Raw genomic sequence first — 17,429 nt, 5'->3', positions numbered from 1 at the left:
GAAGGAGTTTCTCTCAAAAGAAGTGAGTGGGAGGGAAGTAGCACTTGATGAGGTAATTGTACCTTCTACCAAATTGAAAAGTAGTTCAACACAGAAATCAGTTCCAGTGATTCCTACACCAATTAGTGAGGAAGCTAATAATGATACGGTAATCCTGTTCTTACCGAACCTCATAGGTCATCCAGAGTACGGTCCGCACTAGAATGGTACGGTAATCTGAAGGAAATATGCCCTAGAGGCAATGATAAAGTTATTATTTATTTCCTTATATCATGATAAATGTTTATTATTCATGCTAGAATTGTATTAACCGGAAACATAATACTTGTGTGAATACATAGACAAACAAAGTGTCACTAGTATGCCTCTACTTGACTAGCTCGTTAATCGAAGATGGTTATGTTTCCTAACCATAAACAAAAGAGTTGTTATTTGATTAACGAGATCACATCATTAGGAGAATGATGTGATTGACATGACCCATTCCATTAGCTTAGCACCCGATCGTTTAGTATGTTGCTATTGCTTTCTTCATGACTTATACATGTTCCTATGACTATGAGATTATGCAACTCCCGTTTGCCGGAGGAACACTTTGTGTGCTACCAAACGTCACAACGTAACTGGGTGATTATAAAGGAGCTCTACAGGTGTCTCCAAAGGTACATGTTGGGTTGGCGTATTTTGAGATTAGGATTTGTCACTCCGATTGTCGGAGAGGTATCTCTGGGCCCTCTCGGTAATACACATCACATAAGCCTTGCAAGCATTGCAACTAATGAGTTAGTTGTGAGATGATGTATTACGGAACGAGTAAAGAGACTTGCCGGTAACGAGATTGAACTAGGTATTGAGATACCGACGATCGAATCTCGGGCAAGTAACATACCGATGACAAAGGGAACAACGTATGTTGTTATGCGGTCTGACCGATAAAGATCTTCGTAGAATATGTAGGAGCCAATATGGGCATCCAGGTCCCGCTATTGGTTATTGACCGGAGACGTGTCTCGGTCATGTCTACATTGTTCTCGAACCGTAGGGTCCGCACGCTTAAGGTTTCGATGACAGTTATATTATGAGTTTATGAGTTTTGATGTATCGAAGGAGTTCGGAGTCTCGAATGAGATCGGGGACATGACGAGGAGTCTCGAAATGGTCGAGACGTAAAAATCGATATATTGGACGACTATATTCGAACATCGGAAAGGTTCCGAGTGATTCGGGTATTTTTCGGAGTACCGGGGAGTTACGGGAATACGGGGAAGAGTATTGGGCCTTAATGGGCTTTAGTGGGAAGGAGCCAGGTGGTGGCGCGCGCCCCTCCCAAGCCTAGTCCGAATTGGACAAGGGGTTTGGGGCGTGGCCCCCTCTCCCTTCCTTCTCCACTTCCCTCCTTTCCCCCCTTCTCCTAGTTGGACTAGGAAAGAAGGAGTCCTACTCCCCGTGGGAGTAGGACTCCCCTTGGCGCACCCTCCTCCTAGGGCCGGCCTCCTCCTCCCTTGCTCCTTTATATACGGGGGCAGGGGGGCACCCTAGAGACACAAGTTGATCCACGTGGTCATATTCTTAGCCGTGTGCGGTGCCCTCTTCCACCATAGTCATCGATAATATTGTAGCGGTGCTTAGGCGAAGCCCTGCGACGGTAGTACATCAAGATCGTCACCACGCCGTCGTGCTGACGGAACTCTTCCCCGACACTTTGTTGGATCGGAGTCCGGGGATCGTCATCGAGCTGAACGTGTGCTAGAACTCGGAGGTGCCATAGTTTCGGTGCTTGATCGGTCGAGCCGTGGAGACGTACGACTACATCAACCAAACGCTTCCGTTGTCGATCTACAAGGGTACGTAGATCACACTCTCCCCCCTCTCGTTGCTATGCATCACCATGATCTTGCGTGTGCGTAGGAATTTTTTTGAAATTACTACGAAACCCAACAGTGGCATCCGAGCCTAGGTTTTATGTGTTGATATTATATGCACGAGTAGAACACAAGTGAGTTGTGGGCGATATAAGTCATACTGCTTACCAGCATGTCATACTTTGGTTCGGCGGTATTGTTGGACGAAGCGGCCCGGACCGACATTACGCGTACGCTTACGCGAGACCTGTTCTCCCGACGTGCTTTGCACAAAGGTGGCTAGCGGATGACAGTTTCTCCAAATTTAGTTGAACCGAGTGTGGCTACGCCTGGTCCTTGTGAAGGTTAAAACAACACCAACTTGACAAACTATCGTTGTGGTTTTGATGCGTAGGTAAGATTGGTTCTTGCTTAAGCCCGTAGCAGCCACGTAAAACTTGCAACAACAAAGTAGAGGACGTCTAACTTGTTTTTGCAGGGCATGTTGTGATGTGATATGGTCAAGACATGATGCTAAATTTTATTGTATGAGATGATCATGTTTTGTAACCGAGTTATCGGCAACTGGCAGGAGCCATATGGTTGTCGCTTTATTGTATGCAATGCAATCATGCTGTAATGCTTTACTTTATCACTAAATGGTAGCGATAGTCGTGGAAGCATAAGATTGGCGAGACGACAACGATGCTACGATGGAGATCAAGGTGTCGCGCCGGTGACGATGGTGATCACGACGGTGCTTCGAAGATGGAGATCACAAGCACAAGATGATGATGGCCATATCATATCACTTATATTGATTGCATGTGATGTTTATCTTTTATGCATCTTATCTTGCTTTGATTGACGGTAGCATTTTAAGATGATCTCTCACTAATTATCAAGAAGTGTTCTCCCTGAGTATGCACCGTTGTAAAAGTTTTTCGTGCTGAGACACCACGTGATCGGGTGTGATAGGCTCTACGTTCAAATACAACAGGTGCAAAACAGTTGCACACGCGAAATACTCAGGTTATACTTGACGAGCCAAGCATATACAGATATGGCCTCGGAACACGGAGACCGAAAGGTCGAGCGTACAAATCATATAGTAGATATGATCAACATAGCGATGTTCACCAATGAAACTACTCCATCTCACGTGATCGGACATGGTTTAGTTGATTTGGATCACGCAATCACTTAGAGGATTAGAGGGATGTCTATCTAAGTGGGAGTTCTTAAGTAATATGATTAAATTGAACTTAAATTTATCATGAACTTAGTCCTGGTAGTATTTTGCAAATGATGTTATAGATCAATAGCTCGCGTTGTTGCTTCCCTGTGTTTATTTTGATATGTTCCTAGAGAAAATTGTGTTGAAAGATGTTAGTAGCAATGATGCAGATTGGATCCGTGATCTGAGGTTTATCATCATTGCTGCATAGAAGAATTATGTCCTTGATGCACCGCTAGGTGACAGACCTATTGCAGGAGCAGATGCAGACGTTATGAACGTTTGGCTAGCTCAATATGATGACTACTTGATAGTTTAGTGCACCATACTTAAATGGCTTAGAATCGGGACTTCAAAGACGTTTTGAACGTCATGGACCATATGAGATGTTCCAGGAGTTGAAGTTAATATTTCAAGCAAATACCCGAGTTGAGAGATATGAAGTCTCCAACAAGTTCTATAGCTAAAAGATGGAGGAGAATCGCTCAACTAGTGAGCATGTGCTCAGATTGTCTGGGTACTACAATCGCTTGAATCAAGTGGGAGTTAATCTTCCAGATAAGATAGTGATTGACAGAATTCTCTAGTCACCATCACCAAGTTAGTAGAACTTCGGATGAACTATAATATGCAAGGGATAACGGAAACAACTCCCAAGCTCTTCGTGATGCTGAAATCAACGAAGATAGAAATCAAGAAAAACATCAAGTGTTGATGGTTGACAAGACCACTAGTTTCAAGAAAAGGGCAAAGGGTAGAAGGGGAACTTCAAGAAGAACGGCAAGCAAGTTGCTGCTCAAGTGAAGAAGCCCAAGTCTGATCCTAAGCCTGAGACTAAGTGCTTCTACTGCAAAAGGACTGGTCACTGGAAGCAGAACTACCCCAAGTGATTGGCGGATAAGAAGGATGGCAAAGTGAACATAAGTATATTTGATATACATGTTATTTATGTGTACTTTACTAGTGTTTATAGCGACCCCTCAGTAATAGATACTAGTTCAGTTGCTAAGATTAGTAACTCGAAACGGGAGTTGCAGAATAAACAGAGACTAGTTAAGGGTGAAGTGACGACGTGTGTTGGAAGTGGTTCCAAGATTGATATGATCATGATCGCACACTCCCTATACTTTTGGGATTAGTGTTGAACCTAAATAAGTGTTATTTGGTGTTTGCATTAAGCATGAATATGATTTGATCATGTTTATTGTAATACGATTATTCATTTAAGTAAGAGAATAAATTGTTGTTCTGTTTACATGAATAAAACATTATATGGTTACACACCCAATGAAAATAGTTCGTTGGATCTCGATCGTAGTAATACACATAATCATAATATTGAAACCAAAAGATGCAAAGTTAATAATGATAGTGCAACTTATTTGTGGCACTGTTGTTTAGGTCATATTGGTGTAAAGCGCATGAAGAAACTCCATGCTGATGGGCTTTTGGAATCACTTGATTATGAATCAGTTGATGCTTGCGAACCATGCCTCATGAGCAAGATGACTAAGACTCCGTTCTTCGGAACAATGGAGCGAGCAACAAATTTGTTGGAAATCATACATACTGATGTATGTGGTCCGATGAATATTGAGACTCGCGACATGTATCATTATTTTCTGATCTTCATAGATGATTTGAGCAGATATGAGTATATCTACTTGATGAAACATAAGTCTGAAACATTTGAAAAGTTCAAAGAATTTTAGAGTGAATTGGAAAATCATCGTAATAAGAAAATAAAGTTTCTACGATATGATCGTGGAGAAGAGTATTTGAGTTATGAGTTTGGTCTTCAGTTAAAACAATGTGAAATAGTTTCACTACTCACGCCACCTGGAACACCACAACATAATGGTGTGTCCGAACGTCATAATCGTACTTTATTAGATATGGTGCGACCTATGATGTCTCTTACCGATCTACCACTATCGTTTTGGGGTTATGCATTAAAGACAGCTGCATTCACGTTTAAAAGGGCACCATCTAAGCCCGTTGAGACGACACAATCTGAACTGTGGTTTGGCAAGAAACCAAAGTTGTCGTTTCTTAAAGTTTGGGATTGTGATGCTTATATGAAAAAGTTTCATCCTGATAAGCTCAAACCCAAATCGTAGAAGTATGTCTTCATAGGATACCCAAAGGAGACTATTGGGTACACCTTCTATCACAAATCCGAAGCCAAGACTTTTGTTGCTAAATTCGGGGTTTTTCTAGAGAAGGAGTTTCTCTCGAAAGAAGTGAGTGGGAGGAAAGTAGAACTTGATGAGGTAACTGTACCTGCTCCCTTATTGGAAAGTAGTTCATTACAGAAATCTGTTCCTCTGACTACTACACCAATTAGTGAGGAAGCTAATGATGATGATCATGTAACTTCAGATCAAGTTACTACTGAATCTCGTAGGTAAACCAGAGTGAGATCTGCATCAGATTGGTATGGAAATCCTATTCTGGAAGTCATGTTACTAGACCATGACGAACTTGCGAACTATGAGGAAGCAATGATGAGCCCAGATTCCGCGAAATGGTTTGAGGCCATAAAATCTGAGATATGATTCATGTATGAGAACAAAGTATGGACTTTGATGGATTTGCCCAATGATCGGCAGGCCATAGAAAATAAATGGATCTTCAAGAGGAAGACGGACGCTGATAGTAGTGTCACTATCTACAAAGCTAGAATTGTCGAAAAAGGTTTTCTACAAGTTCAAGGTGTTGACTACGATGAGATTCTCTCACTCGTATATATGCTTAAGTCTGTCCAAATCATGTTAGCAATTGCCGCATTTTATGAAATCAGGCAAATTGATAACAAAACTGCATTCCTTAATGGATTTCTTAAAGAAGAGTTGTATATGATGCAACCAGAAGGTTTTGTCAATCCTAAAGGTGTTAACAAAATATGCAAGCTCCAACGATCCATCTATGGACTGGTGCAAGCATCTCGGAGTTGGAATATACGCTTTGATAAGTTGATCAAAGCATATAGTTTTATACAGACTTACGGTGAAGCCTGTATTTACAAGAAAGTGAGTGGGAGCACTACAACATTTCTGATAAGTATATGTGAACAACATATTGTTGATCGGAAATAATGTATAATTTTCTGGAAAGCATAAAGGAATATTTGAAAGGAGTTTTTCAAAGAAAGACCTCGGTTAAGCTGCTTACATATTGAGCATCAAGATCTATAGAGATAGATTAAGACACTTGATAAGTTTTTTCAATGAGTACATACCTTGACAAGATTTTGAAGTAGTTCAAAATGGAACAGTCAAAGAAAGAGTTCTTGCCTGTGTTGCAAGGTGTGAAATTGAGTAAGACTCAAAGCCCGACCACGGCAGAAGATAGAAATAGAATGAAAGTCATTCCCTATGCCTCAGCCATAGGTTCTATAAAGTATGCCATGCTGTGTACCAGATCTATTGTATACCCTACACTGTGTTAAGCAAGGGAGTACAATAGTGATCTAAGAGTAGATCACTGGACAGCGGTCAAAATTATCCTTAGCGGAATAAGGAAATATTTCTCAATTATGGAGGTGACAAAAAGGTTCGTCGTAAAAAGTTACGTCGATGCAAGTTTTGACACAGATCTGGATGACTCTAAGTCTCGATCTAGATACATATTGAAAGTGGGAGCAATAAGCTGGAGTAGCTCCGTGCAGAGCATTGTTGACATAGAAATTCGCAAAATACTTACGGATCTGAATATGACAGACCCGTTGGCTAAAATTATCTCACAAGCAAAACATGATCACACCTTAGTACTCTTTGGGTGTTAATCACATAGCGATGTCAAATAGATTACCGACTCTAGTAAACCCTTTGGGTGTTGATCACATATCGATGTGAACTATGGGTGTTAATCACATGGTGATGTGAACTATTGCTGTTAAATCACATGACGATGTGAACTAGATTATTGACTCTAGTGCAAGTGGGAGACTGAAGGAAATATGCCCTAGAGGCAATAATAAAGTTATTATTTATTTCCTTATATCATGATAAATGTTTATTATTCATGCTAGAATTGTATTAACCGGAAACATAATACTTGTGTGAATACATAGACAAACAAAGTGTCACTAGTATGCCTCTACTTGACTAGCTCGTTAATCGAAGATGGTTATGTTTCCTAACCATAAACAAAAGAGTTGTTATTTGATTAACGGGATCACATCATTAGGAGAATGATGTGATTGACATGACCCATTCCATTAGCTTAGCACCCGATCGTTTAGTATGTTGCTATTGCTTTCTTCATGACTTATACATGTTCCTATGACTATGAGATTATGCAACTCCCGTTTGCCGGAGGAACACTTTGTGTGCTACCAAACGTCACAATGTAACTGGGTGATTATAAAGGAGCTCTATAGGTGTCTCCAAAGGTACATGTTGGGTTGGCGTATTTTGAGATTAGGATTTGTCACTCCGATTGTCGGAGAGGTATCTCTGGGCCCTCTCGGTAATACACATCACATAAGCCTTGCAAGCATTGCAACTAATGAGTTAGTTGTGAGATGATGTATTATGGAACGAGTAAAGAGACTTGCCGGTAACGAGATTGAACTAGGTATTGAGATACCGACGATCGAATCTCGGGCAAGTAACATACCGATGACAAAGGGAACAACGTATGTTGTTATGCGGTCTGACCGATAAAGATCTTCGTAGAATATGTAGGAGCCAATATGGGCATCCAGGTCCCGCTATTGGTTATTGACCGGAGACGTGTCTCGGTCATGTCTACATTGTTCTCGAACCATAGGGTCCGCACGCTTAAGGTTTCGATGACAGTTATATTATGAGTTTATGAGTTTTGATGTATCGAAGGAGTTCGGAGTCTCGAATGAGATCGGGGACATGACGAGGAGTCTCGAAATGGTCGAGACGTAAAAATCGATATATTGGACGACTATATTCGAACATCGGAAAGGTTCCGAGTGATTCGGGTATTTTTCGGAGTACCGGGGAGTTACGGGAATACGGGGAAGAGTATTGGGCCTTAATGGGCTTTAGTGGGAAGGAGCCAGGTGGTGGCGCGCGCCCCTCCCAAGCCTAGTCCGAATTGGACAAGGGGTTTGGGGCGTGGCCCCCTCTCCCTTCCTTCTCCACTTCCCTCCTTTCCCCCCTTCTCCTAGTTGGACTAGGAAAGAAGGAGTCCTACTAGGACTCCCCTTGGCGCACCCTCCTCCTAGGGCCGGCCTCCTCCTCCCTTGCTCCTTTATATACGGGGGCAGGGGGGCACCCTAGAGACACAAGTTGATCCACGTGATCATATTCTTATCCGTGTGCGGTGCCCCCTTCCACCATAGTCCTCGATAATATTGTAGCGGTGCTTAGGCGAAGCCTTGCGACGATAGTACATCAAGATCATCACCACGCCGTCGTGCTGACGGAACTCTTCCCCGACACTTTGCTGGATCGGAGTCCGGGGATCGTCATCGAGCTGAACGTGTGCTAGAACTCGGAGGTGCCGTAGTTTCGGTGCTTGATCGATCGAGCCGTGGAGACGTACGACTACATCAACCAAACGCTTCCGTTGTCGATCTACAAGGGTACGTAGATCACACTCTCCCCCCTCTCGTTGCTATGCATCACCATGATCTTGCGTGTGCGTAGGATTTTTTTTGAAATTACTACGAAACCCAACATAATCCTGTTCTGGAAGTCATGTTACTAGACCATGACGAATCTACAAACTATGAGGAAGCGATGATGAGCCCAGATTCCGCAAAATGGCTTGAGGCCATGAAATCTGAGATGGGATCCATGTATGAGAACAAAGTATGGACTTTGATTGACTTGCTCGATGATTGGTGAGTCATTGAGAATAAATGGATCTTTAAGAGGAAGACGGACGCTGATAGTAGTGTTACTATCTACAAAGCTTGAATTGTCGCAAAATGTTTTCGACAAGTTCAAGGTGTTGACTATGATGAGATTTTCTCACTCATATATGCTTAAAAGTCTGTCCGAATCATGTTAGCAGTTGCCGCATTTTATGAAATATGGTAAATGGATGTCAAAACTGCATTCCTTAATAGATTTCTTAAATAAGAGTTGTATATGATGCAACTAGAAGGTTTTGTCGATCCTAAAGGTGCTAACAAAGTGAGCAAGCTCCATCGAACCATCTATGGACTGGTGCAAGCATCTCAGAGTTAGAATATATGCTTTGATAAAGTGATCAAAGCACATGGTTTTATACAGACTTGCGGTGAAGCCTGTATTTACAATAAAGTGAGTGGGATCACTACAAAATTTCTAATAAGCATATGTGAATGACATATTGTTGATCGAAAATAATGTAGAATTTTCTGAAAAGTATAAAGGAGTGTTTGAAAGGAGTTTTTCAAAGAAAGACCTCGGTGAAACTACTTACATATTGAGCATCAAGATCTATAGAGATAGATCAAGACGCTTGATATATTTTCAATGAGTGCATACCTTGACAAGATTTTGAAGTAGTTCAAAATGGAACAGTCAAATAAGGAGTTCTTGCCTGTGTTGCAAGGTGTGAAGTTGAGTAAAGACTCAAAACCCGGTCACGACAGAAAATAGAAAGAATGAAAAGTCATTCCCTATGCCTCAGTCATAGGTATTATAAAGTATGCTATGCTATGTACCAGACCTATTGTGTACCTCACCATAAGTTTGGCAATAGGGTACAATAGTGATCCAGGAGTGGATCATTGGACATCGGTCAAAAATATCCTTAGTGGAATAAGGAAATGTTTCTCGGTTATGGAGGTGACAAAGAGTTCGTCGTAAAGAGTTACGTCGATGCAAGCTTTGACACCAATATGGATGACTCTAAGTCTCGATCTAAATACATATTGAAAGGTCGAGCAATTATCTAGAGTAGCTCCGTGCAAAGCATTGTAGGCATAGAAAATTTGCAAAATACATACGGCTCTGAATGTGGCAGACCTGTTGACTAAATTTTCTCTCACAAGAAAAACATGATCACTCTTTGGGTGTTAATCACATAGTGATGTGAACTAGATTATTGACTCTAGTAAACCCTTTAGGTGTTAGTCACATGGAGATGTGAACTAATCAAATAAAGATGTGAACTCTTGGTGTTAAATCACATGAATATGTGAACTAGATTATTGACTCTAGTGCAAGTGGGAGACCGAAGGAAATATGCCCTAGAGGCAATAATAAAGTTGTTATTTGTATTTCCTTATATCATGATAAATATTTATTATTCATTCTAGAATTGTATTAACCAGAAACTCAGTACATGTGTGAATACATAGACAAATAAAGTGTCCCTAGTATGCCTCTACTTGACTAGTTCGTTTATCAAAGATGGTTATGTTTCATAACCATAGACATGTGTTGTCATTTGAGGAACGAGATCACAACATTAGAAGAATGATGTGATGGACAAGACCCATTTGTTAGCTTAGCATTATGATCTTTACAGTTTCATTGCTACTGCTTTCTTCATGACTTATACATGTTCCTCAGACTATGAGATTATGCAACTCCCGAATACCAGAGGAACACTTTGTGTGCTACCAAACATCACAACGTAATTGGGTGATTATAAAGGTGCTCTACAGGTGTCTCCGATGGTGTTTGTTGAGTTGGCATAGATCGAGATTAGGATTTGTCACTCCGATTGTCGGAGAGGTATCTCTGGGCCCTCTCAGTAATGCACATCAATATAAGCCTTGCAAACAATGTGACTAATGAATTAGTTGCAGTATGATGCATTACGAAACGAGTAAAGAGACTTGCCGGTAACGAGATTGAACTAGGTATTGAGATACCGACGATCGAATCTCGGGCAAGTAACATACCGATGACAAAGGGAACAACGTATATCGTTATGCGGTTTGACCGATAAAGATATTCATAGAATATGTGGGAGCCAATATGGTCATCCAGGTTTCGTTATTGGTTATTTACCGGAGACGTGTCTCGGTTTTGTATACATAGTTCTCGAACCCGTAGGGTCTGCACACTTAACGTTCAGTGACGATCGGTATTATGAGTTTATGTGTTTTGATGTACCGAAGGTAGTTCAGAGTCCTGGATGAGATCGGGGACATGACGAGGAGTCTCGAAATGGCCGAGGCATAAAGATCGATATATTGGAAGGCTATATTCGGACATCGGAAAGGTTCTGAGTGATTCGGGTATTTTTTGGAGTACCGAGAGTTACATGAATTCATATTGGGCCTTAATGAGCCATACGGGAAAGGAGAGAAAGGCCTCAAGGGTGGCCGCGCCCCTTCCCCATGGACTGGTCCGAATTGGACTAGGGAAAGGGGGCGCCCCCTTCCTCCCTTCTCCTTCTCCCTTCCTTTTTTCCTATTCGATATGTGAGGTGGAATCCTACTAGGACTAGGGAGTCCTAGTAGGACTCCACACTTTGGGCGCGCCCTATGAGGACCGGCCTCCTCCTTCCTCCATCCTTTATATACGTGGCCAGGGGCACCCATAGACACACAAGTTGATCATTGATCCCTTAGCCATGTGCGGTGCCGCCCTCCACCATAATCCACCTCGGTCATATCATCGTAGTGCTTAGGCGAAGCCCTGCGATGGTAGCATCAACATCACCGTCATCACGCCGTCGTGTTGACGAAGCTCTCCCTCGACACTCAGCTGGATCGAGAGTTCATGGGACGTCACTGAGCTAAACATGTGCAGATCGCGGAGGTGCCGTACTTTCGGTACTAGGATCGGTCGATCGTGAAGACGTACGACTACATCAACCGCGTTGTCATAACGCTTCCGCTTACAGTCTACGAGGGTACGTAGACAACACTCTCCCCTCTTGTTGCTATGCATCACCATGATCTTGCATGTGCGTAGGAAAATTTTGAAATTACTACGTTCCCCAACACGCAGCGCGCCGCCCGGATCTCGCCTGGACCGATGGCCGGCGGCGGCGTGTGAACTTTCGCCGGAATCACTTTCTTTTTCTTTTTTCGGGTGACCTTCGTCCACCCATCTGCCGGAAAGAATTCCTATAAGGTGGCATGTGGCAAACTTACCTTGGGGAGGGGTCCTATCCACGGCTTGATTGCTAGCGCCGCAGGTTTGCAGCCCGCCGCCGGTCTTGGCGCGGAGCTCCTCTTGTCCTTGAACCTCTCTCCCGACAGGATCTTGAGTGAAGGCGCAACAGCATCTGCCGCGAACGACGACAAAAACCCATTCTTCATTGGCTCTTTGGCTGCAGCCGAGTGACGATCCTCAGACTCCTCTTCTTCGTCATCAACAAGCACCCAGAACCTTCCTCCAACCCCTGGATCCGTTCTCGTGATTTGATGCTCTGAAGTGGTTAGATCAACGATCTCGATCTGCTCCTTCCCGCTAGAAGAAACCTGCAAGCGATCCAACACAAGAATTTCGAAGAAATCAATATGCAAACGCGCACCTGTTTGAATCCTTTCCCCATCTCGCAGGTACCGTCCAGCCAGAATGTCGTGCTCCTCATCCCTCACCGTCGTCCATCTTGACAGCGGGTGCTCGTACACGAAACCATCCCGCCAGATCTCAACCATCCTGTCATCTTTGAAACGGATACTCCAACGCACTGAATCCAATGGTCTGGCGGACGGATTCTGATCCAGATCTGAGTCTGACTCGGAATCAGCACAATCCGGCGGCCGCGGCGGCGCCGGTGATGACGGCAAGGCAGCCACAACCTCACCCCCACGCGCCTGCTTGATTAGCGGAGGTGGTTCTGGCGGCGGTGGCTCGGCCGCCACCCCCTCTCCTTCCCCCTCACGCGCCATCGCTTTGGAAGAGTTTATGCAATGTCGGTTGGAATTCTCCCCTGACATCTAGATGAAAAATGGGATGCATATGGCCATTTTAGTATGAGTACCAAGATAAACATGGTCCTCGGAATTTTTTAATTGAGTATCAAGATATTTTTTGATGAGTGGTTTCACCACACATCAAACTTGATCCTCAATAAATGGGGGAAAACCCATATACATCACTTGTCAATTCTAGGAATTGAACTCAGATCGTTAGGCTGCAGAGAAATCTACACATAGCTGCAGAGAAATTCATACTAGCCTACATAAAATACAAATTAGCAAGTCTACAAAAGCCAGCCTAACATACATTTACTAAATATATATAGCACAATGTTAAAGTACACTCGTTCATCCTATTCTAGTCCTAACAAGAAATCTGCACATAGCTGCAGAGTAACTTTTGAACTAAATAACTTATACTAATGGCCTGTTCGGATCTGCTCCACTCCGCAACTCCGCTCCCGGAGCTGCCGGAGCAGCGCCGAACGCCACAGCCCCGTGGAGTCAGAGGAGTGGAGCGGAGCCGGTCGTAGTGCAATCTGGCGGAGTGCCAAAAGCTGAGCTCCGCGTGCGACTCCGGCAATTGATAGGTTGGCTAATAAAATAATTCTTCTCCCGGGAATAGCAAACCCCTCCCGCGACCATATGGAGTGGTGTTAGAAGTATAATTGTGTAGAGATAAAAAGAGAGTGATAGGATAGTTCAAGCAAACTATCACTTGTCTTGTACTCCAAGTCTCATCCTATATTGTACTCTATATATACCCCTACGAGGGTCAGACCAATACAACACAACATACAACACAAATATGGGGAAAGCTTATCTTCAACCGGCCGATCGCACAGTCCATCCGTCGGCTCCATGTCCGTCAGATCGTCAGCTGATCAGATGGACGAGAGCAACCCCACCCCCACCTCTGTGTACACACCGTTCTGCAATCGAGCAGTTGTTTCGGAAGGGAAAATTTGCAACTTCCTGGCCCTTTTTTGCAGCGGCAGTGACTCTTGCAGCTGGAGGGCAATGGAGCCATGGAGGCGAGGAATCTCACCAGATCCGACGAGGATGGGGCACGGGCAGGAGGCGGGGACGTCCAGGAGCCATGATGGACGGCTACTCGTGCAATTAGGAGGGCGACAACGGTGAGGATTCCAGCCGGATCTCGCCAGATTCGACGAGGAATGCCCGAGGGGGCAGGAGGTGGAGACATCCGGGAGCGGCGGGGGCTCGTCTCGGCGAGCATCATAGCAAGGACCTGCGACGGAGCGGCTCACGGTGCTCCTGCGGCGCACGGTGCTCCTTCAACGGAGCATGTTTTCTGAAGGAAGCTCTTGTTGCGATAGTAAGTTGTGTTTCTGAAATAATACTCTTGTTGCAAAAAGATACCATACGCAGAGAAACTTTTAACAACGTCATCAATGTTTCTGAAACAAAGCTCTTTTTTTTTCAATAGCCACTAATATTTATGAAACAAAGCTCTTTGTTGGAATAGTCACCGTTGTTTCTAAAACAACACTCTTGTTGTAAATTGGGATATATTTTTTTGCGAAGTGGGATAGTATGTTGAGCAATTTATATCGGACGGCTTGCGAGGCGGCGGATCTTTTAAAAAGATCCGTCGGCGGACGTGTAGCACTCCCCCACAAATATTCAATCATCTCATAATTTCTACATGGTATTAGAGCGGTTAGTCTCACGACACCGATCCTAGGTACCTTCCACCACTTCCGCAGCACGCCGCCCCCAGATAGATCAATCTCCTCTCCCCAGGGACGCGGCACCCGATCAATCAAAGATTAGATCGGTGTCGTAGTTTAGATTCAATTTTCGAGTTCCCCATCATTAGATCAATTTCAGTTTTAGAAATTCTCATTAGATTAGTTTTTTCATTAGCCACCAAAAGAATCCGACGATCCTTAGATGCAATTTGGTGAAAAGGAAATCCGTGTGCGTACGTCCGGCGTAGGCGATCCATCCCTGTTCGCATACCGGATCTCCCGGCAGCTGCATCTTCATCGACTTCTTTATCCGATCTGAAGCCGTCGCCAATAAACCAGGAGGTGGCACACTCATGCGGCGGGGCAGGCTCAGGGTTCTACATCGTTAAACTGCCCAGCCACACGTACGATCCGATCAGCGTCTTGCGCATGCAGGCGATCTGCACGCCGACGACGGCCGAGCTACTTCAGGGGCTGTCTCCGGGCATCAGGAGGGACCATGCACCGACACCGGGAGGGCGGCCGCTTCCCGATCCACCCAAGCAAGAGGAACCTGCAGTCCATGCGTGTTGGCAGTACGTGAGCAAAGACGAGCCAAGTGCAAATACAATTAACGATCATCCATGTTCAAGTCTCCATGCAGGTTCACCAGCCTCGTCACGGACTCCACGATTGATGGTGCAGCTCCAGTCAGTTTTCCGTCTACGCGACTACGGTGTACGCGTACGTGACTAGGACGCACCGGCCGAACTCGTCTACATAGACATTGACCTGCTACTTCTGCATCGAGCCGGCTGACCTGCACCGACCGTACTGTCGCCCACGCAATCTTCGAGCCACGTCCATGAACCGCTGCACCAAGCTATCTCCGTCAAGCGATCTACACTAAACCTCATGCCGCGACACCAAGCTAGCTATACATCTACGGGTACATCGCGTCCAACAAAAAAAATTCTTCGTCGAGCACATCTACAAGAAGCGACCACGATTTGCACCATCGACACGCCAGGCCGGTGTCCTTCTTGACTTCTCCAGCAAGACACGGCATCGATACTTCGTCGCCCGGAGGGACGTCTTCAAGCGACTCATCATCATCAACACGCCGCTGCAACGTATCGCCGACATTTCATCGTCACGGTCTTCATCACCATCATCGTCAACACATCACCGGCACCTCGTCCACAAGATGGACATCTAGCGTTGTTTGACAGACTTTTCTGCAAAACGCGACCTCGACGATGGTAGTGACCATGTCACGACGACGGCATCGATCGCGTCATCCATGACGACACGACTGCATCGACACGGCGTCACTCCAGTGACTACCCCTACATGGCCACACGGTTCTGGCAAAACCGATGTGTGCTCGATGGGTTTCCTCCGGTTCTGGCAAAACCGATGGACTCATCACCGACGACACCCTTTGACATTGGCAACATGCATCGTCCATGACTGCAGCTTCGTCATCTACAACATAGCGCATTTTTTTGCGCCTCCGGCTTTGTGCGGCTTCATCATCCACGACGACTACACCATCGACCATGGCTACCTGTCCATGATCAGCTACCTCGACATTGACATTAATGGCTACGTCTACAGCAACTCATCGGCAACAACTCTAGTCAATAGTGTCCGTGTTGTCACCAGCGTGCACGCCACTCCCGCTGTGACTGCGGGAGGGAATAGAGGAGAGACAAGGGAGGCACCAGAAGGGGACGCAGTCACCGCCTAGGTGTCGACCCATCAAAGATGCGGTGATGATGGCGCAGCGGAGAAGACGACGAAAGCACAAGACTTCAAATTCAGTCGTAATTATCCGCTCCACTCTCGCTACGACTGAGGGAGAATGTTAGAAGTATAATTGTGTAGAGATACATAGAGAGATATGATAGTTCAAGCAAACTACAACTTGTCTTGTACTCCAAGTCTCATCCTATATTATACTCTATATATACCCCTACGAGGGTCAGATCAATACAACACAACATACAACATAAATATTCAATCATCTCATAATTTCTACAGTCAACAGCCAAACATGAAATCTACTCCTGCTATTGCACGTGGAGCCAACAGTATAGGAGCAGGGAGCGGAGTAAAGAATTTAAGGGAGTGGAGGGGATCCAAACAGGCTCTAAACAGCTTGCTTTTCCATTAGCCCACTCGGTCATCAAGGTAACACTATTTTTTCCTGTTTATACCTGAGCAGAAGTACCAACAATATCTCATGGTCCATATCCATTATCACAAAATGAGTACTTTGCACCACGAAATTTAGAGGATACATGACCAAAGCAACGAAAAGAAAGACACAGCATAGTGTCACCTGTCAGCTGAACCCTTTTCTGAACAAATCCCAAGTTATTAGAAATAACAAAGCCAGTTGGAGTCTACGCCCCGGACCCTTTTAGTAGGAACCTTTCCATGACTAAAGTTTTTGATAAACGACACCCAGCTCCATGTGGAGCTCCAGGTATTCTGGTATATTTTTGCCCAAAAATATTACTTCAGACTATGCATTCAACAATTAATGCGAAACCAGGAACCTTAAATATTTTCAGACTGAGAGCTATGCAAGAAACTATAAATTATAATGCATGCAATGTAAACTGAAATGCTGGAAAGCTAAAAAAAGCAAGAAATATATGGTGCTTTAATATACCTGACTGTACAATTTTGCTGCGACAACATAATCTTTTTTCTTTAAAGAGATACTCCCTAGTGATATAAGCTCTGATGCCGCGATTTCCCGTTTAAGCATAGGCTCCTCTTGAACCTACCGGACATCAATTAAATCAATTCTATGCAGGATGCATGTGATACATGATATCTTA

At 44.3% G+C, this 17,429-nt stretch overlaps 1 pseudogene; it reads right to left on the bottom strand.

Moving 5' to 3' along the window:
• LOC119333623 overlaps nt 1-17,429 on the bottom strand; it is a 66,265-nt pseudogene that overhangs the window by 30,131 nt on the left and 18,705 nt on the right.

This window comes from Triticum dicoccoides, chromosome 7A (genome assembly GCF_002162155.2).
Source record: "Triticum dicoccoides isolate Atlit2015 ecotype Zavitan chromosome 7A, WEW_v2.0, whole genome shotgun sequence".
Lineage (NCBI taxonomy): Eukaryota > Viridiplantae > Streptophyta > Magnoliopsida > Poales > Poaceae > Triticum > Triticum dicoccoides.
Note: the sequence above shows the minus strand (reverse complement) of the source record. Positions and strands in the feature narration are given on the sequence as shown.